Raw genomic sequence first — 17,665 nt, 5'->3', positions numbered from 1 at the left:
TCATTTATTAAATGCCCCCCACTCCATCCTGTCCCAGGCAAGCTGGCCCCGTGGCCCTAGGGAGCTCCCTGCTACCGCCCTTGGGTGACCCAGTTCAGCCACTAATAGCCACCCACTGGAGCCTGGTTTGTCCCGAGGGTGGGTCAGTGGGAGATGAATCACTGCACTCAGGACTGGAAACCTTGTACCCAGAGACGGAGCCTTTGCTGGTGCCTGGTGCCCCTGGCAGGAGCAGGGCATGGGCGGTCAAGGTTGGGTCATTTATGGAGGTGATTGTTGAGCAGCCGCAGTCTGCTTGCCGGGAGCATCCCCGTGGGTCGGGGCCAGGGGCTCCCCACTTCTCTTTGTCCTGGACTCAGAGCTGCTGTGGCTTTTCGGGACCGAGGACATTGCCTCATCTCTCTCTCTCTAGCTGGCTCTGTCTCAGGTTGGGCCGCAGGGGCAGCTGGGGGAACATCTTGTTGGCAATAGAGGAAGCCAGGCTGACTGGACTGGCCTGGGGGTCGGGCAGTTCTGTGTGCAGCATGGCATCTGTCCCTGGAGTGGGTCCCCCAGCCCATGTCCTGGGCACTGCTACTAGGATCCTGGGGATGGGAAGGTCATGAGGAGAAAATGGGGAGGTCTGTGTCCCTGAGAACTCTGCAAGGAATCGGGATCAGGCCCCAACGTGTCAACTGGGGTGGAGACGTGGGCGTTCTCTCCCCTGCAGGGAGCAGGCATGGTCTGGCACAGGCCTCAGCTGATGCCTATGTCTCCTGGAGATGCCCCAGGGAGGTGAGAGTGCCCGGCGGGACACGCAGTGAGGGCAGCTCAGCTGCAGCCCTGGACCAGCTGGGAGGACTCCAGCCTGAATTTGTAAGGAAGAATGGAGGACACCCGGCCAGTAATACTGTGTGTGTGTGTATGTGTGTGTGTAGGGGTTAGATATTCTCTGGTACACCCGGGAGTAGAGTTAAGGACGTGGGGTTTACTGCCTATGTAGCTTGATGTCTGGGAAGCTTGGGCTAGTCTCCCAGACAACTAGTAAAGTAGGTCTCCTGACGCCCACTTTGTTGCTTGGGGGAGTGGAATCTAAGGAGGTAAGTGACTTGCTCACGTTTGCAGGGCGAGTAAGAGGCAGAGCCAAGAGTCGTCCTCAAGGTTGTTTGCTCTGAGTCCACGCTCTTGTCACTGGAGCATGTCTGTACCTTTATGGTACATCAACAGGTTCCTGAAAAAAGAGGCTCATTCTTAGTTCACTGGTTCTCGATTTCAGTCATTAGCCAAAGTCTAGGGACAAGACCTGATAGGGACACGACCTGATAGGGACACCTCAACATACCACACACAAAACAACTTCCCAAGATCTAAGTTTCATGTCACCTGCTAATTAGTGGTTTGAAATGCATTTATTACTAATACTTGGGCAAGTCACACCTAGTGGTACAACAGGGAATAACCCAGTTCCTGGAGTCAGGTGGATGTGAAGAGAGAATTTATTTAATTTTAAACCCAAATCTGTGATTTTTTGAGCAAGTTATTTAAAAATTGTCAATCTCATTTTCACCACTCATAAAGAGGATACAACTCTACTCCCCATGTATTAATTATATGAATTCAAGTGTGTAAAAGTGCCTTGGCTCTAAATAGCTGTTCAACTCTTTTTGGATATCTCCCCCTTTCCTCGCCTCTCCTCTACTTGAAATATTTTCTAAACATGCAGAATTTCCCCTCCGCCTTTCCACTACACATTCTACTGTCTCTTGCTCTGGGATGGTCCCAGGGAAGCTGGCTCCTGTCCTGAGGAGGTGGCCCAGCGGGAGGAGAAGTGCATCATAGGAACACCTCTGCTCTTGGTATGAGATGGTTAGGTCTGAGTCTGAGTTCTGCCACCACCCGAGGTGTGGGTGGTGCTGAGGAGGTAACTTGACATTTCTGACTAGATAAGTAGAGTCTGTGGCTCTGGAAAATCTAAAGGCAGCCAGAGGCCACTCAGCAGACACAAGGACAAAAGTCCTCTCCATTCTACCCCTTCCAGGGGTTGAGGCCAGGCAGCTGCTGAATTACAAGACAGAGGTCCAAACTTAAGTCTTAAAGAGGAAGAAGACCAGCCCAGAAGCCCAATTCTGTAAGTGAGGTCAGCTGAGGAACAGGCTTGGGGTGTGGTTACTCAGGATCAAAGATGTGTGGGCGCCCTAAGACTGTGACTTGTCCTGACTTCCACAGGGGGAATATGGCTTTACTCTAACTGCTCTGTGTAAGTTAGAGGATGTTCTTCTTGTTTCAATCAGGAATGAATAAACACCAGGATGAAACTCTGTGCATAAAAGGGAGAAAAGGGCATCTAGATTATAAAGAGAGGAGAGAAACTATCTTACCTTACAGATGACATGATCTTGTATGTAGAATGTCTGAAGACACACACAAAAACAACTACAGCACGTGCAGCCAGGTTGTAAGATACAGGATACATGTACAACAGTAAATGGTATTTTTATATTATCAATGAACAGTCCAAAATTGGATTTAAGAAAGCAATTCCATTTATAATAACATAAACACGAATAAAATATCCCTGAATAAATCTAACAGAACATGCAAGACCTGTACATGAACACTGCAAAACATCATTGAAAGAAAGTAAAGGAGATCTAAATAAATGGAAAGACCTCTTGAGTTTGTGGGTTAGAAAGCTTGATATTGTCAAGATGGCAAAACTTCCCAAACTGATCAACTCACTCGATACAATCCCTATTAAAATCAAAGCTGCCTTTTCTTCCTTAGCATATACTGGCAAGCTAATCAAAGAATTTATAGGGAAATGCAAGTAACCCAGAATAGCCAAACAATCTTAAAAAGGAAAAACAAAGTCAGAGGACTCACTAGTCTCAATTTTAAAACTTACTACAAAGGTACAGTGACCAAGACCGTTTGGTACTGACATAAGGAGAGACATACAGATCAATGGAATAGATATGAGATTCCAAAAATAAACCCATAAAGCTGATTTTCAACAACAGTGACAATACAATTTAATGGAGGAAAAAATAGTCTTTTCAACAAACGGTGCTGGGATGACCAGATATCATATACAAAATAATTAAGTTGAGGCTCTACCTCACACAAAAATTAGCTCAAAATGGATCGAAGACCTAAATATAAGAGGTAAAGCTATAAAACTCTTAGAAGAAAACATAGGCATAAGTCTTAGTGACCTTGAATTAGGAAATGGTGTCTTAGCTATGACACCAAAAGCACAAGCAGCAACCACAGTGTATACATCGGACTTTATCAAACTTAAAAACTTTTGTGCTTCAAAGGACACTCTCAAGAAGGTGAAAAGACAACTCACATAATGGGAGAAAATATCTGCAAATCATACATCTGATAAGGGGCTAGTGTCCAGGATATATCGTTAAAACACAACGATAAAGGGACAAATAGCCCAATTGAAAATGGGCAAAGGGTGTCAATGCAGGGGACACGGGTTCGAGCCCTGGTGCAGGCAGATCCAACATGCTGTGGAGCAACTAAGCCTGTGCATCACAACTACTGAACCCGTGCTCTAGAGCCCGCGTGCCACAACTACCGAAGCCTGCACGCCTGGAGCCCGTGCTCTGCAACGAGAGAAGCCACTGCAAGGAGAAGCCCACATATCCCAGCCAAGGGTAGCCCCCGCTCGCCACAACTAGAGAAAGCCCATGCGCAGCAACGAAGACCCAAGACAGCCAAAATAAATAAATAAAATTAAACGTCTTAAAAAAAAAATGGACGAAGGATTTGAAAAGACATTTCTCTAAAGAAGAAATTCTAATGACCAATAAACAACACATGAAAAGCTGCTCAACGTCATTAGTCATTAAGAAAACGCAAATCTAAATTTCAGTGAGATACCACCACACATCCTCTAAGATGGCTAGAATAAAAAAGACAAATAATAACTAAGGTTTACGAGGACGTGGAGAAATTGGACCCTCATCAATTGCTGGTGGTAATGTAAAATGGTGCAGCCACTTCGGAAAGAAGTCTGGCAGATCCTCGAAAAGTTAAAATACAGTTACCATATGACCCAGAAATTCCATTCCTAGGTATACATGCAAGAAAGTTGAACTCAGATGTTTATACAAAATCTTGCACATGAACATTCATGGCAGCATTATTTATTATAGACCAAAGTGAAAACAACCAGAATGTCTATCAATCAAAGTGGATTAAACGATGTAGTACATTTAGAAAATGGAATATTATTCAGCCAAGAAAAAGGAATGAGATACTCATACATGCTCCAACATAGATGAACCTTGAAAACACTATGTTAAGTGAAAGAAGTCAGACACAAAAGGCTGAATCTTGTATGATTCCATTTATGTGAAATGTTCAGAATAGGAAAGACCAGAGAGAGAGAAGTTAGGTTAGTGACTTCCAGGGGTTGGGGCAGGGGATGGAAAGAAAATGCTAGTGGACATGATGTTTCTTTTTGGAGTGATAAAAATGTTCCAGAATTAGATCGTAGCGCTGGTTGTACAACTTTGTGAATATGCTAAAATCACTAGATTGTATACTTTCAAAGGGTGATTTTCATGGTACCTGAATTATACCTCAGTTAAATTAAAAAAAAAAGTATCGAGGCAAGGAAGATGGAAATGTTTTGAGGAAAGAATCAGAAGTTAAACTTGAGTCAGAGTCCTTCTGATTTGGGTAGAAACTAATCTGATTAGTATAGAACAAAAATAAACTGGATGTATCCCTATGGACATAAAATATCTTTATCAGTACAAAGTGCTGCCCATTAAAACGGGTACAAGGAACACTGTGACCATCTCTTCCATGACTATTGTTAGAAAGAGAGCAGGTGCTTCTTTGACATTTAGGTCCAAAACATGTAAAGCCAGGGATATCTCTTTGAGTCATTGATTCTGTATTGAAAACACAACTTTTGTTTGTTTTCTTCTCCTATGCTTATTAAAGAATTTCATGCTAATTGTAGAAAGTTAAAAAAAAGCAAAACAAGAATATAAATTACTCATAATTTTTCTACCCAGAGACAATCATCGTTAACATGGTGGCAAATCTCCTTCCATTATTTTTCTACTTTTTTTTCTTTATGTGGTTGAGATCATATTGGCGATGCAATTAATGTCTGCTTATTTGAGTTAATAGTATACCAAAAGCATTTTCTAGGCATTTGAAAACTTAGGGTAACTATCATTTAAGATGCTGCATGCTATGCTATCTGGTAGATGGATACTGTTCTGATTTTCTATTACCTAACAACCCAAAATGTAGTGGCTCGAAAGAAAAAAAAACCAACAAACTCTCATAGTTTTATGGGATGACTGCATTCAGTTGGGTGTGTTCGTACTTGAAATCTCAAATGTTGCTGCTTAGGTGGTGACTCGGGCTGACATCATCCAGGGGTTGAATGGGGCTAGGTGTAGAAGGAGGTTCACCTTATGTCTGGCACCTCAGTGGGGCTGGACTGGGACAGCTGGGGAACGACCAAACATCATTTCCTCTCCTTTCAGCCTCACGTGTGGCTGCTCGGGCTTTCTCACGTCATGGTGGTCTCAGGATGGCCAGACTTCGGATATGGCAGCAGGATTCTCCAAGAATCCACCTTCTAAGAGACTGAGGTGGAAGCTCCAATTCTCCTTGTGATTTAGCTTTGGGAGTCACATGCACCACTTCAGTCTCATTCATTTGGGAGATGAGTACGTAGGGATGTAAATACGGTGAGGCATGAAGCATTGGTGACTGTCTTTGGAAACTAACTACAACATACATTTAGTTTGTTCTTATTTTACTGTTATTAATATGCAGTTAACAAAAGTTTTCTGTCTATATCTCAGCTTATATTTCTGCTTAGAAACACATTTATAGGACACTGTACTTATAGGACAGTGAACTAGCTGTGAGCTAATTCATCAGCAAATTACTATCTATTATGTCTCAGGTAGTACGTAGGCAGTAGGGATATGATGGCATAGATAAATGAGATGGGATTCAGGTCCTCAAAGGATTCAGTCTGGACATACACACATGCATCCTTTGTAATAAAAGAGTATGCTCCAGGAATCTAGGAATCACATCTCTCTGATTTACTCTTGAGCCCTGTGCCTAAAAGAGCATCACCTAGGACATCCTTATTAAATCTTTGCTAAATAACCAGATACGATAAAGTAGCAGTAGCTTGTACACAGCTATGGGGCCCCAAGGGAGGCAGAGGAATATTCACAGGGATGATAACGATCACAGAGTCCGTGAAGGTGAGTAGAAGTTCAGTGGAGAAAGGAGGGATGGTGTCACATGCAGAGGAAATAGCTTCAGGATAATTTATTCATATTTTTATTACTCTATTTTCTCCCCTGCTGACTCTTGGTTCATATCACATGCCTGCGTGCTTGTTTCTTGGAAGATGAGCCTGTGATAAATTTTATTCGAGATTTCTCCACATGATCAGTGTTCTATTTTCTTCTTTTTTTTAAGTGTAAAGGGTTTTTTTTAAAATTATGTGTAACACAAAGTTATTTAAGTCAATAAATTTTTAAGGAATTTCACACGTTCTGATTCTTTCCACTGCCAATCACCTTAGTTCCTCCAAACTCATAATCTTCAAGATAAAATAGCCCTTTCAAAAAGAAGTTATCATGTGAGTCAGCCCACAGTTCTTTCAGTTAGGCTTCTTTGATCTCCAATGAAATATGGACACACTTCAAAATTCCCCACCTGTAATCTTTGGGATCCAATTTCCTCAAGCGATTTACTTTAGGATCATGTTTAGGGTCAGGAGATGGATCTGCCTGGTTCTGAATTTGACACCCTCTAAAAATGTATTAGGTTCAAATCATATTCACTCCTAAGCCATCACACCCTAGAACAGTACAGATCATTGGGATATGCCAATACCTAAGATAAAAAGTTTGTTAGGTTTTTCATAGTTTACTTGGCAGCTCTGTCTTGTAGTTCTTTCCCACAGATCTAACAGGTAGTTCTATGAGTAAAGGAAACCACACAGTTAATCTATGAGGCGTTTCCACTATTTTCTGATATATCAATAGCATATATATTTTTCAAGAAAGTTTTTTGTATTTCCAAGTATGGTATATAAAGATGCTTAAAACTCTTATAATGTCCAATCTGTCATTTTGTTTCCACTTTAATTTATTTTAATGTTTTGTATTAGCAAGTCCTTTGCCCAACAGAAAAGTAATATCTTTTATAGAATATGCTAGATTTAACTCTTGACTCGGTTGGAAATTTATTTTGACAGATATATGAGGTAAGAACTTATTATTATCATTTTTGGCTACCAACTACGAGTCATTTTCCTAATGTAAAATGGTCCAGAACCCATTTTTTTTCTAATGGATCCTTTAACATATACCTAATTCTTACATACATTAAGGTCTACTCTGCTCATTATTTTATTCTATTAAAGTCTGCTAGAACAAGGGAAGGGTCTTAAGATCCAGCAAGTAACCTGGAGGTACATAATACATATTAATTTAATAATGTGTTAATATGCTTGTTCTTGACGGCAAGACTTCACAAGGAAGGCTCAAATAATGGAGGCTGTTCTGTGATTCTAAGACAGAAAATCCCCTCCTTTGCTTTGGTCCTATAGAAACGACCGACCATGGACACAAGCAGATTCACTTTCCCATCCCTGGACAATCCGTCTTTCCTAAAGTGGTTCACAGAAGGTGGAGGCCGGGGGCTTATGCTAGAGCGAGAGCCAGAATTAGAGAAGAAGTATTTTTCCAGAGTACAGCTAGCTCTGACACTCACCATAAAAATAATTTACTAAATGGTAGAAGGGGCTGAACCTAATTAGGGACAGCACGTAGAAACCTCGGCACTGTCTTGTGAGCTGCAAGGCCATGCAGCTTCCAGCAATCGTGGCATCGTCATGGTGTCTGCCACAAATATTATTCTTGGAATCTAAACTGAGGTTCCTAGAAATCAGTGGTTTGGGGCAGGCTTCTGTCTTGCTGCAAATAACCATGATGTGTTACAGCTGCCTGTGGTCGAGTTGCCTCATGGATATCACGGTGGAGAGGCAGGGGTGGAGGTGAGTGGTACAGAGCAACAGCCTCACTGTGGCTCCACACTGTCACGTAAGGAGCTGAGGTGCTGCGTATCAAGAGTGGAGGCTCAGGCGATGTAAGCCCCTGGGGCCAAGGCTGGCTCTGTGGAGAGGACGGCTGAGCGCTGTAACTGGGTCAGGTGTGGCAGTAAGCGTGCTGGGACATTGGCAACACTGGAGGAACAGGGAATAGGAGTGGGTAGAAGCAAGGAGACTGACCTACTTAGAGAGAAAGCCCCTGGGAGAAGCAAGCACACAGCCTGGAGACACACAGCCATCTCTATCTCTCTGTCTCTTTCTCTCTTAAATTTTATTTTACTGCTGTAAGAACACTTCACCTGAGATCTACCCTCTTACAAATGTTTACGTGTGCAGTCCAGTGCAGTGGGCTATAGGCACAAAGTTGTACAGCTGATCTCTAGAACGTACCCAACTTGCTTGACCGAAAACTTTATGCCCGATGACTAATAACCCCCCATCTCCCCCTCCTTCCTGGCAGCCACCACTCTGCTCTTCGATCCTATGACTTTGACTATTTTAGCTTCCTCATAGAAGTGAATCATGAGATATTTGTCTTTCTGTGGCTGGTTTATTTCACCTAGTGTCACGTCCTCCAAGTTCATCTCTGTGGTTGCCTATGGCAGAATTGGTTTCTTCTTCTTTTTTTTAAAAAATAAATTTATTTATTTATTATTTATTTATTTTTGGCTGTGTTGGGTCTCCGTTGCTGTGCGCGGGCTTTCTCTGGTTGCGGCGAGTGGGGGCTACCCTTCGTTGCGGTGCGCGGGCTTCTCACTGCAGTGGCTTCTCTTGCTGCGGAGCACGGGCTGTAGGCACGCAGGCTCAGTAGTTGTGGCTTGAGGGCTCAGTAGTTGTGGCTCACAGGCTGTAGAGCGCAGGCTCGGTAGTTGTGGCTCACGGGCTTCGCTGCTCCGTGGCACGTGGGATCTTCTGGGACTGGGGATCCATCCGTGTTCCCTGTACTGGCAGGCGAATTCTTAACCACTGCGCCACCAGGGAAGTCCCTGGCTTCTTTTTGAAGGCTCAGAGGTATTCCATTGTATGCACAGACCACGTCTTTTTTACCCAAAACCGACTGTCTTTGGAAATTGGTGGTGGGATGACGGGATTGTTGAGCAGCTGCAATGTGAAGATTCTGCTTTCGGCACTGTCTGTACACTCTCCCCCCTCAGAAATCATGAGGTACAGGTTATTATGAACACACAGTTGGGGAAACCAAGGCTCAGAGAGGTTAGCTAACTAGGCAACACAACAGGGAAAGAGGAAAGGATGCTCCTCCCAGGCGTCTGTTGCCAGAGCTGGAAGGCCCCATCACCTGGACCATGCCGCCTCCACCAGTTGAGTCCTTAGGATTCCTGCAGTTTTCTCGATCACGACTGCCTCGCAACTTCCCTCCCCATCAACGCTTACAAGATGCTTGATCTTAGCAAGTAGCAACTTTTCTTTGCCACAAATACCTCAATACTGCAGGTGTACTGTACGAATAAAATGCTTGAATCATGACTAACCGGGGGTTAGGACAAGCACTGAAGACCAGTGAAATCACAGGGGTTCTGGAGAACCATAGTGCGGGGGAGAGGGATGGACAGAAATGAAGACATTGCCCACCTGTCCAGAAATAAGAAACTAAGCCCTAATACTGAATTTCTGAAATGGCAACATTATTCTTGGTCTCCTTAGAAAAGGCTGGAGGGAATGAATTTCCAAATATGATAAGCAAAAACGTCTAGGGATAGCAGGCTAGACGTGACACTCTGGGTTACCACCTATGTTGCCTGGTGCTAGATTTCAAGACTGCTGTGCATTTCAGTTGCATGTGTGCAGATGTTTCCTGATGCAAAATTATTCTGTTCATCTGGAAAATGTGACCTTGTCATTTTTGTTTTATTTTCATTTATGTTCAACTGGTGAGAAACTCAAACTGAGTTTTACCTGAAAACTATTTTTCATGTAATGATCACTTTTTCACAGGACAACTGAATACTGTATGCTGTTTCAACAGGGTTTCTGGTTAGGGATCATTTTGTTTCCCTGTAGGTTCTTGGCCTGGAATTTTATAATAGAAGACTCAAGAAAACATGAAAACAGGAAACAACACTTCTGAGATAATCACAATCGAGATAAGAAGGAGGGATGAGGCCAGAGCTGCAGAGAGGGCCAGAAGCGTGGAACCAGCTGAGGGAAGGGAGACAGAAAAGGAAGCAAAGTACCTCCAGGAGGGGCCAGGCAGGCTCCAGAAAGACTCCTCATAGGGGTCCCAGGGCTGAGCATGACACCCACTCACAGTGACGCTCCAGACTCTCCGGGAGCTGCAGTCACACTGAGTTGGCAGAGAACAAGCACCATGAGTTTCCCTTTGCCAATTTTTATGGGCTGAGTCGGGTTTGCCCCAATTCATTTGTTGAAGTCGTAACCTCCAGGACTTCAGAATGTGACTGTATTTGGAGGCAGGGTCTTTAAAGAGGTGACGAAGCTAAAGTGGAGTCCTAATCCCATAGGACTGGTGTCCTTATAAGAAGAGTTCAGGGCATAGACATGAACAGCGGGATGACCATGTGAGGACACAGGGAGAAGACGGCCATCTACATGCCGAGGAGAGAAACCAGCCTGGCTTACACCTTGATCTTGGACTTCCAGCTCCAGGACTGTGAGAGAACACATTTCTGTATGGTATCTGTTATGGCTGCACTAGCAAACTACCACAGGGATATAAGATTATTAACCTTTGAGACAGGTCCACGTTGACAGGCGCTGGGAAGTGACAGCCAGATTATGGAGAATTAGGGAGATTCCCCACATCATGGTTGTTGAGGAAGGTTAGAATTTGAGGAAGAAAGGTCTCTTCCTGGGTATTTTGTCTCACCTCCTCTCCCTTTCGTTCAAATAGTACATTCTTGGCACGTATTTTATACCATCGGCTCCCCAGGTTGGGCTTGAAGGCTCGAGGATGCGGCCTTGCCATGGGCCCAGGTGCCCGTGCAGTCGGAGCAGGGTCTGCTCGCACTTCTGGAAGCACTACAGCCTGGGTCAGGGTTTAGGGGCGCCACCGCCTCTGCATAATTTCCGCATTCATCCTGGCCATATCTTCACTTGCCCACCTCGTGCGCTGGGACTCGGTGAGTAGCCGGGAGGTCTGCAGGAGGCTGCCCTCCCCGCCCCGGCCTCTCCTCGGGCTCTCTACCCTGTGGGCGTCTGTGTCACTCCTGCTCTCCCATCCCGGGCCATGGACTTGAATGGATGGGAGTTCAGGTGTCCAGCTCTTTCCAGGGGTGGGGATCAGACCAAATGACTCCTCTCAGTGGTTCAGAAGCCCCTCTGCAAGGGCCAAGACCTGGAATGCCCTGGAAAAGAGATGCCCATGCTGCAGGGGGACCGAGTGAAGTGGGGGACTCTGGGTGGAGACAGATGGGAAGACAGAAGGCCAGCTGGAGGGAAGAAGAGGCCTTTAAACCAGGGACCTCGGGTCTGTGGGTCTCGAGCTTTATGTACATGCAAATCGTCTGGGGAAATTCTGAAGAAGGTTCTGGCGTAGGCAGAGCTGTGTTTGGCATCCTCCCCAGGTGGTCCTGAGGCAGATGCTCCCCAAACTCCTTCTGAGAAACACTGCCCCAGCTAGTCCACTTTTGTCGTGGTTTCTTCACGGGCAGAGTCTTCATGGCCACACTTGGCCTATTTCCGTGAGGATATATATCTGTGACTTAAGACGAGTACAAAGTATAAAATACAGGGCAAATTTAAGTTGAACAAATACAGAAAAAAGCAAATGCAGGTCGTGTCAGTGCCTGTACCGTGATTCTTACCCGGAGGAGGGCCCCGTCAAACTCTGGTCCCAGTGCTCACGAGACGACAGACATGTGAAAATAAATAGTAAAAAAGAAACTCCAAGAGGGCAATGAAAGGTGGAGAAAAGAATCATTAAAACAAAAATGCTTTAAAAATTGAGTGGGTAAAGTGAAAGCTGTAAAACAAATGACAAAAAGGAAGAAAAGTTAAAACAGCAAAATTAAAATAAGAATCAGCTAAACAAACATCTTCACAAGAGCAAAGAAAGATGACTAAAACGAGTGAAATAGAAAATTAGCCTAGAAATCCATCATGAATGAAAAAGGATTAGGAGACTGAGGGAAGGAGAAATACCTGTGGGGCTGCAAGAGAACTAAATAAATATAAAATAATTATAAAGAAAAGCTGATGAACATGAAAAGACCATTGGTCTTTTACTATCTTTTTTTTATTATTTTTTTGAAAAAAAAAAAAAAAAAAAAAAAAAAAAAAAGGAAAAAAGGAAAATCGGCAAACTTGAAGATTAGGAAGATGGATGGTAAAAGGATAAGAATGTAAAAGGAAAGCAATTAAAAACAGCATAAATCAGAAACACGGAATTTATGAAACATGGCAGAGTTACAAAGGCTTAAGTATTTTTAAAACAGAATAAATATATCCTCAAAGATTAGGAAACAAAAACAAACAAATTGAAAGAAAAAAAAAATCTCAAGAGTTGAAAGCCAACAAGAGGAGGGTGTCCTCAGCTTGTCCTTGAGCGGGGACAGCTGGCGGGGCCTGGTGCGGGGTTGGAGCCCCCTGGACAGGTCTCACCTCGGCCTTCATCTGGCACCTCGGACTGAGTGACACCCTAGGCAGTTCCTGCATTTGTCAGGGGAAGGCACCTTGAGCAGAAAAACGCTTTCAACCCCGTATTGCACTGAGTATAGGAACAGCGATGGTTAAGTTTATGTGTCAGCTTGGCCAGGCCACAGTGCCCAAATAATTTGCTCAGACTCCTGTCTAGATGTTGCTGGAAAGGTATTTCAAGATGTGATTGACAATTTCCAATCAATTGACTTGAAAGTAAAGCAAATAACCCTTCATTACGTGGGTGGGCTTCATCCAATCAGTCTGAAGTTCTTCAGAGCAAAGACAGAGCAAGGTTTCCCAAAGAAGGAGTTCTACCTCAAGACTGCAAGATAAAAACCCTGCTTCAGTTTCTCACATTTTCTGCAACTTCAACTCATCTAAATTTGCAAGCTGCCCTGCAAATTGCAGGCACTCCAGACCCCACAAACACATGAAGGAATTCCTTAAAATCTCCCTCTCTCTCTCCTACGGGTTTGGTTTCTCTGGAGAACCAACTAGTATAAGGATTATTGTCTGCATTTTCTGTGTAAAGTATCAGTAATGGGGGCTCCCAGCACTTCAGAAGTACTAGGTGCAGCCTTGTCTTGTAGGTGCAGCCTGGCTGTGGCTTCTGGTGTCCTAGGCCCTGAGGCCCTGTCTGGTGGGGAGGCCTGAGTGTGAGCTCTGAACCAAGACTGGTTCAGCAGCTTTTTTCCTATCTGTGACTTGGGAATGCTTTTAGGGCATTTGTGAAGATTCCGGATATTACACTGATAAATGTGTTTGGTGCATAAAAGGCACTCAGTAAAAGGCGCTGAGTCTTATCATTTTGACTTCTTTCCTGGTGCAGGGAAACGAGGTGGGATGAACAGGAATTAAAACAACAGGGCACACAAACTCAACCTGGATTTTCATGGTCCTTCCCTCAAGAAGCAGCCCTTGGCCATCACTGGTGGATGTGAGAACTACTCCTCTGTTTCTCTGTTTTCCAGGGCTATCGGACCCTTCAGCGAATTAAGAAGGATCCAGTCGAAGGAGGCTTTGGTGGGTTTCAAATAAGAGAGGGCACAGACAGACACTTAGCAAGTGGGCTTTCCTGGGCGGGAGAGGAATCAGCGAGGCGGGCTCCACAGTCCTGGACATCTACCTGCTACTCCTGGGCTTTGCAGAGAATGCCTGTGGCATCTGCCACTAAGCAGAGGAACTCTGGGATGGTGGAGATGCATCAAACTGGGTCTTCTCTCACCCTCCTTGGGCATGATGAAGGGCTGACTTTGAACAAGGACATGTGGTAAAGATACCATGGTCAAGAGGGAAGAATCACACCTATTCAGAAGCATGTGAGCCCTGGGCTTGGTTTTTCAACCAGCCAGTGGGAATCCCAAGGGAGATCGAACGAGTGACATGGGTGTTCTGGCCAACCTCCTTCAAGGGGAGCTCAGAGCTGGGTTCTTTTAGAACAACAGGGATGAGTCATGTACTGGAAGCCCTCCTGGCACTGGTCATGGATGTGTACTTAGTCCTTCTTAGTCCTTCTCCTTCAGTCTCCTTGGACTGTTACTCTGAACTCCCCACACTGACCTGGAGTCTGTTGATGAATGCAAGTAAATCTGGCTTCCAAACAAACTTAATTTGGCGATCAGGTGACCAGCTGGGGTAGAATCCTAGGAGGCACTGGCAGATCCTTCCAAAATTTGGGAGTGTAGGTAGAGCAAAGCCAAGTCGAAAGCCTGGAAAGGCAGCCATGGAAGCTGGCTTGGACTCAGCAGCTAAGTGTACTTCTGGGCTCCTGTTGGGCGGGGCACCAAGGGACAAAAACCTCAGCTGGAGGAGGGAGAAAGCAGCGGGGGTGTTCACCGCTCGCCTTACAGACAGGTGAGTGTATGGTACAGGGACACGTGGGCTGAGTGAAAGGTGTAGGCTGCAGAGGAGCTATATTCTGTGTATTGAGATTCTCTGTGCAAAGCCAACTGGAATTTGCAATCTACACCACATGGCAAACTTTTTGTTTAGAATGTTTCAATTTTTAAAATTTACGAGTGTGACTAGTAAATCAACATAATTACAGTTCAAAAATACTTCTTTCCTTCCAAGTGAACAGTAAACGAAGGCCACTCTCTAACCCAAATAATTAAGTTGCAAAATATGTGAAAAGCAGGATTTGCTCTGAAACCAAAACCACAAATTAAAATTATAAGGGAAGAAATGATAGAGAAATGTTTGACATTGATAGTCATTTCAGCAGTGACTAAACCAAATAAAAATTTAACTCCTCAGTGTTTGTCGTAGAGATTGCTAATGCTTCATTATACCCCATTCTTCACCCCTTGCTGGGCACAGGAAGACTCTGTCTCTCAGCTCCTTTGCAGGTAGATGGTGCCCTGCTACTTCTTCAAGCTGACAAGCTGTGAGCAGAATTACCAGACGTCACTTCTGACCTGTGGCAGTCAAGAGCTCTTGCCTGTTGTGGCACCTGTGGAAGTCCTGTGCTGGGGTGACAGGCCCCCATTTTGGAAGCTGCTTGGATTTAAGAGTCACTGCTTGGATTTAAGAGTCTCTGCTTGGAAAGTGGCTGCCCAGACCTGCAATACACTTTTATGTGATTACTAAAATTTTGTTCTGTTAAGCCACAGACACATTGGGCTTATTTGTTATCAAGTACAAACTAGCCTATCCTGACTAATCCAGTGTTTGTTGAAATGTCAAGGGTGTGTGTAACCATCTCCATAACTACTTAACTGAAACCCACTCTGTTTGCATGCCTTATTCTTCATTTCCTCTTTATTGAATAAACTCCTTACTTAGCAAGACAGTCAGGACACTTTGTACTTTCTTCCCAGCCTTTTCCTTTTGTCACTCCCAACACAAACACTTCCCAACTCCACTGGGCCACACACCCTCTGCTTACCAGTCTTTGAATATCATCTCTGTAGACTTTCTCCTGTAACTGTATACCCTTGCTCACGCTGAACCTTAGAATTTGTCAGTACATGCCACCTTCTTTACTGTGTTTACTGAAAGAATAGTCCACCTTCACAGCCAAGTTCAAACATCTCTCTTTTGAAGACCCAATGGCTCTCAGGGATTGAGAGATGCTTCTCTATGTTCTCTGAGCTATTGAGTTACACTTCCATTCTAGGGTTGATCATTCTCATGGTAGTCGGTACTTCTCTGTCTTTTCCGCTCTTCTGTGCGTTCTGCAAATGAAATAGGAATGCAGAGAAGTATAGATTGTTAGGTTTAAAGATTTTCCTTTCTTTTCTTCTTTATAGAAATACGATAGTCACAGTTGCTATAATTATTGTTAGACATCCTTCCTGCCCTCAAAGATCTCAAGTCAGTGCTGGGAGTTCAGGCTGAGTCAATTAAAACAGCTTTTAGTTGTGAGACCCTGAATACATTAGCTTTTATGAACATGGTTTTAATCCACAAAATGGGGTAAATGGGGCAAATAAAATTGCCATTGTAAAGGTAAATGCTGTCCTACTCCTAATACAGGGCCTGGCAAGGCATGGATTTACTGAATGGTAGTTATGACTAATATCTTTGACTGCGATATAAAGCAGGTTTGCCTCCTTAAGCATTGTGCCTCTCTTTTCGTGGTAGGTGTATGAAGTATGGTGACTTGAATTTCATCTTGGAGATGGAGCTGTGTGTTGTTCTGTGGAAAGTCAAGATGATCAAGTTCTGCAGACTCTGCCATAACACACCTGGGCAGCTGCAGCTGGAGTCCCCACCTGGTTACGTCTCGATGGTGCACATTCTCCAGGGGCCACAGGACTCTGCAAGGTCTAACTGGTAGTGAAATGGGATGTGATAAGAATGCCTGCCCCTGGTTCCTTCCGGTACCTCATACTGACATTAGTGTCGGTGGTTTCCCTAGATGTAATACTGATTTTGGTGCTATTGATTCTCATTTACCCTCTTAGAAGGGAGTGGAAAGTTCATGCCTTGAAAGTTCATTTCCTCTTACCCAAGAAAAGTGAGTAAATATTTCCTCCAAAAGTCATGAACATAAATGTTCATAGGTGCTTTATTTATAATGGCCAAAAACTGAAGACAACTTACACGTCCATCAAGAATGGAGAAGTTAAGTACTGATATACTTGTGGTATATACCATTGATATATCTCACACATGGATGAATCTTGCGGTCTTTATGTTGAGAGAAAAAAAGAAAATGCAGAAAAATATTCCATGATTTCAATGTTTAAAAGACAAAACTAATAAATGGTGATAGATGTTAGAAAAATGATTACCCATTGGTGGCCTGTGGGGAGGGGTTGCTTATTGACTGGGATGATGCACACGGGAAATTTCTGGGCGCTCTTCTAAATTTTGATCTGGGTGGATGTACCCACACTTGTATATATACGTAAAACTTCACTAACATTAGTGAAGGACTACACTAAGATTAGTTCGCGTCATGTTAAATCTCCATAAAAAATAAAACGAGAGAGTGAAATAGGTAGGAAGGGAGAGGGGAGAGAAGAAGGAAAGGAGAGAGAGAGAAAGAGAGAAAAAGAATAAGAGGAGAAAATAAATATTAATTTTTTTAACTTGTCATGATCTATTAGGTTCTATTTCTTCTATATTAAAAAAATTCTAAATGGAAGTAACCAGACGAATTATCTTTTTTTAAAACAACTGAAGTATAATTGATTTACAATGTTGTGTAAGTTTCTGGTGTACAGCAAAGTGATTCAGACATATATATATATATATTTTTTTTCTTTTTCATATTCTTTTCCATTATGATTTTTCACAGGATATTGAATATACTTCCCTGTGCTATACAGTAGGACCTTGTTGTTTATCCATTCTATATATAATATTTTGCTTCTGCTAACCCCAAATTCCCACTCCAATTCTCCCCCACTCCCTTCCCCTTTGGCAACCACAAGTCTGCTCTCTACATCTGTTTCTGTTTCATAGATAAGTTCATTTGTGTCATATATTAGATTC

General features: G+C 43.6%; 1 pseudogene; it reads right to left on the bottom strand.

Annotated features, from left to right (window-relative positions):
• Positions 1-6,929: 6,929 nt before the first annotated feature.
• On the bottom strand, positions 6,930-7,035 carry LOC112402174 (uncharacterized; annotated as a pseudogene).
• Positions 7,036-17,665: the final 10,630 nt, after the last annotated feature.

This window comes from Neophocaena asiaeorientalis, unplaced genomic scaffold (assembly GCF_003031525.2).
Source record: "Neophocaena asiaeorientalis asiaeorientalis breed wild unplaced genomic scaffold, Neophocaena_asiaeorientalis_V1.1 scaffold137, whole genome shotgun sequence".
NCBI classification, from domain to species: Eukaryota; Metazoa; Chordata; class Mammalia; order Artiodactyla; family Phocoenidae; genus Neophocaena; species Neophocaena asiaeorientalis.
Note: the sequence above shows the minus strand (reverse complement) of the source record. Positions and strands in the feature narration are given on the sequence as shown.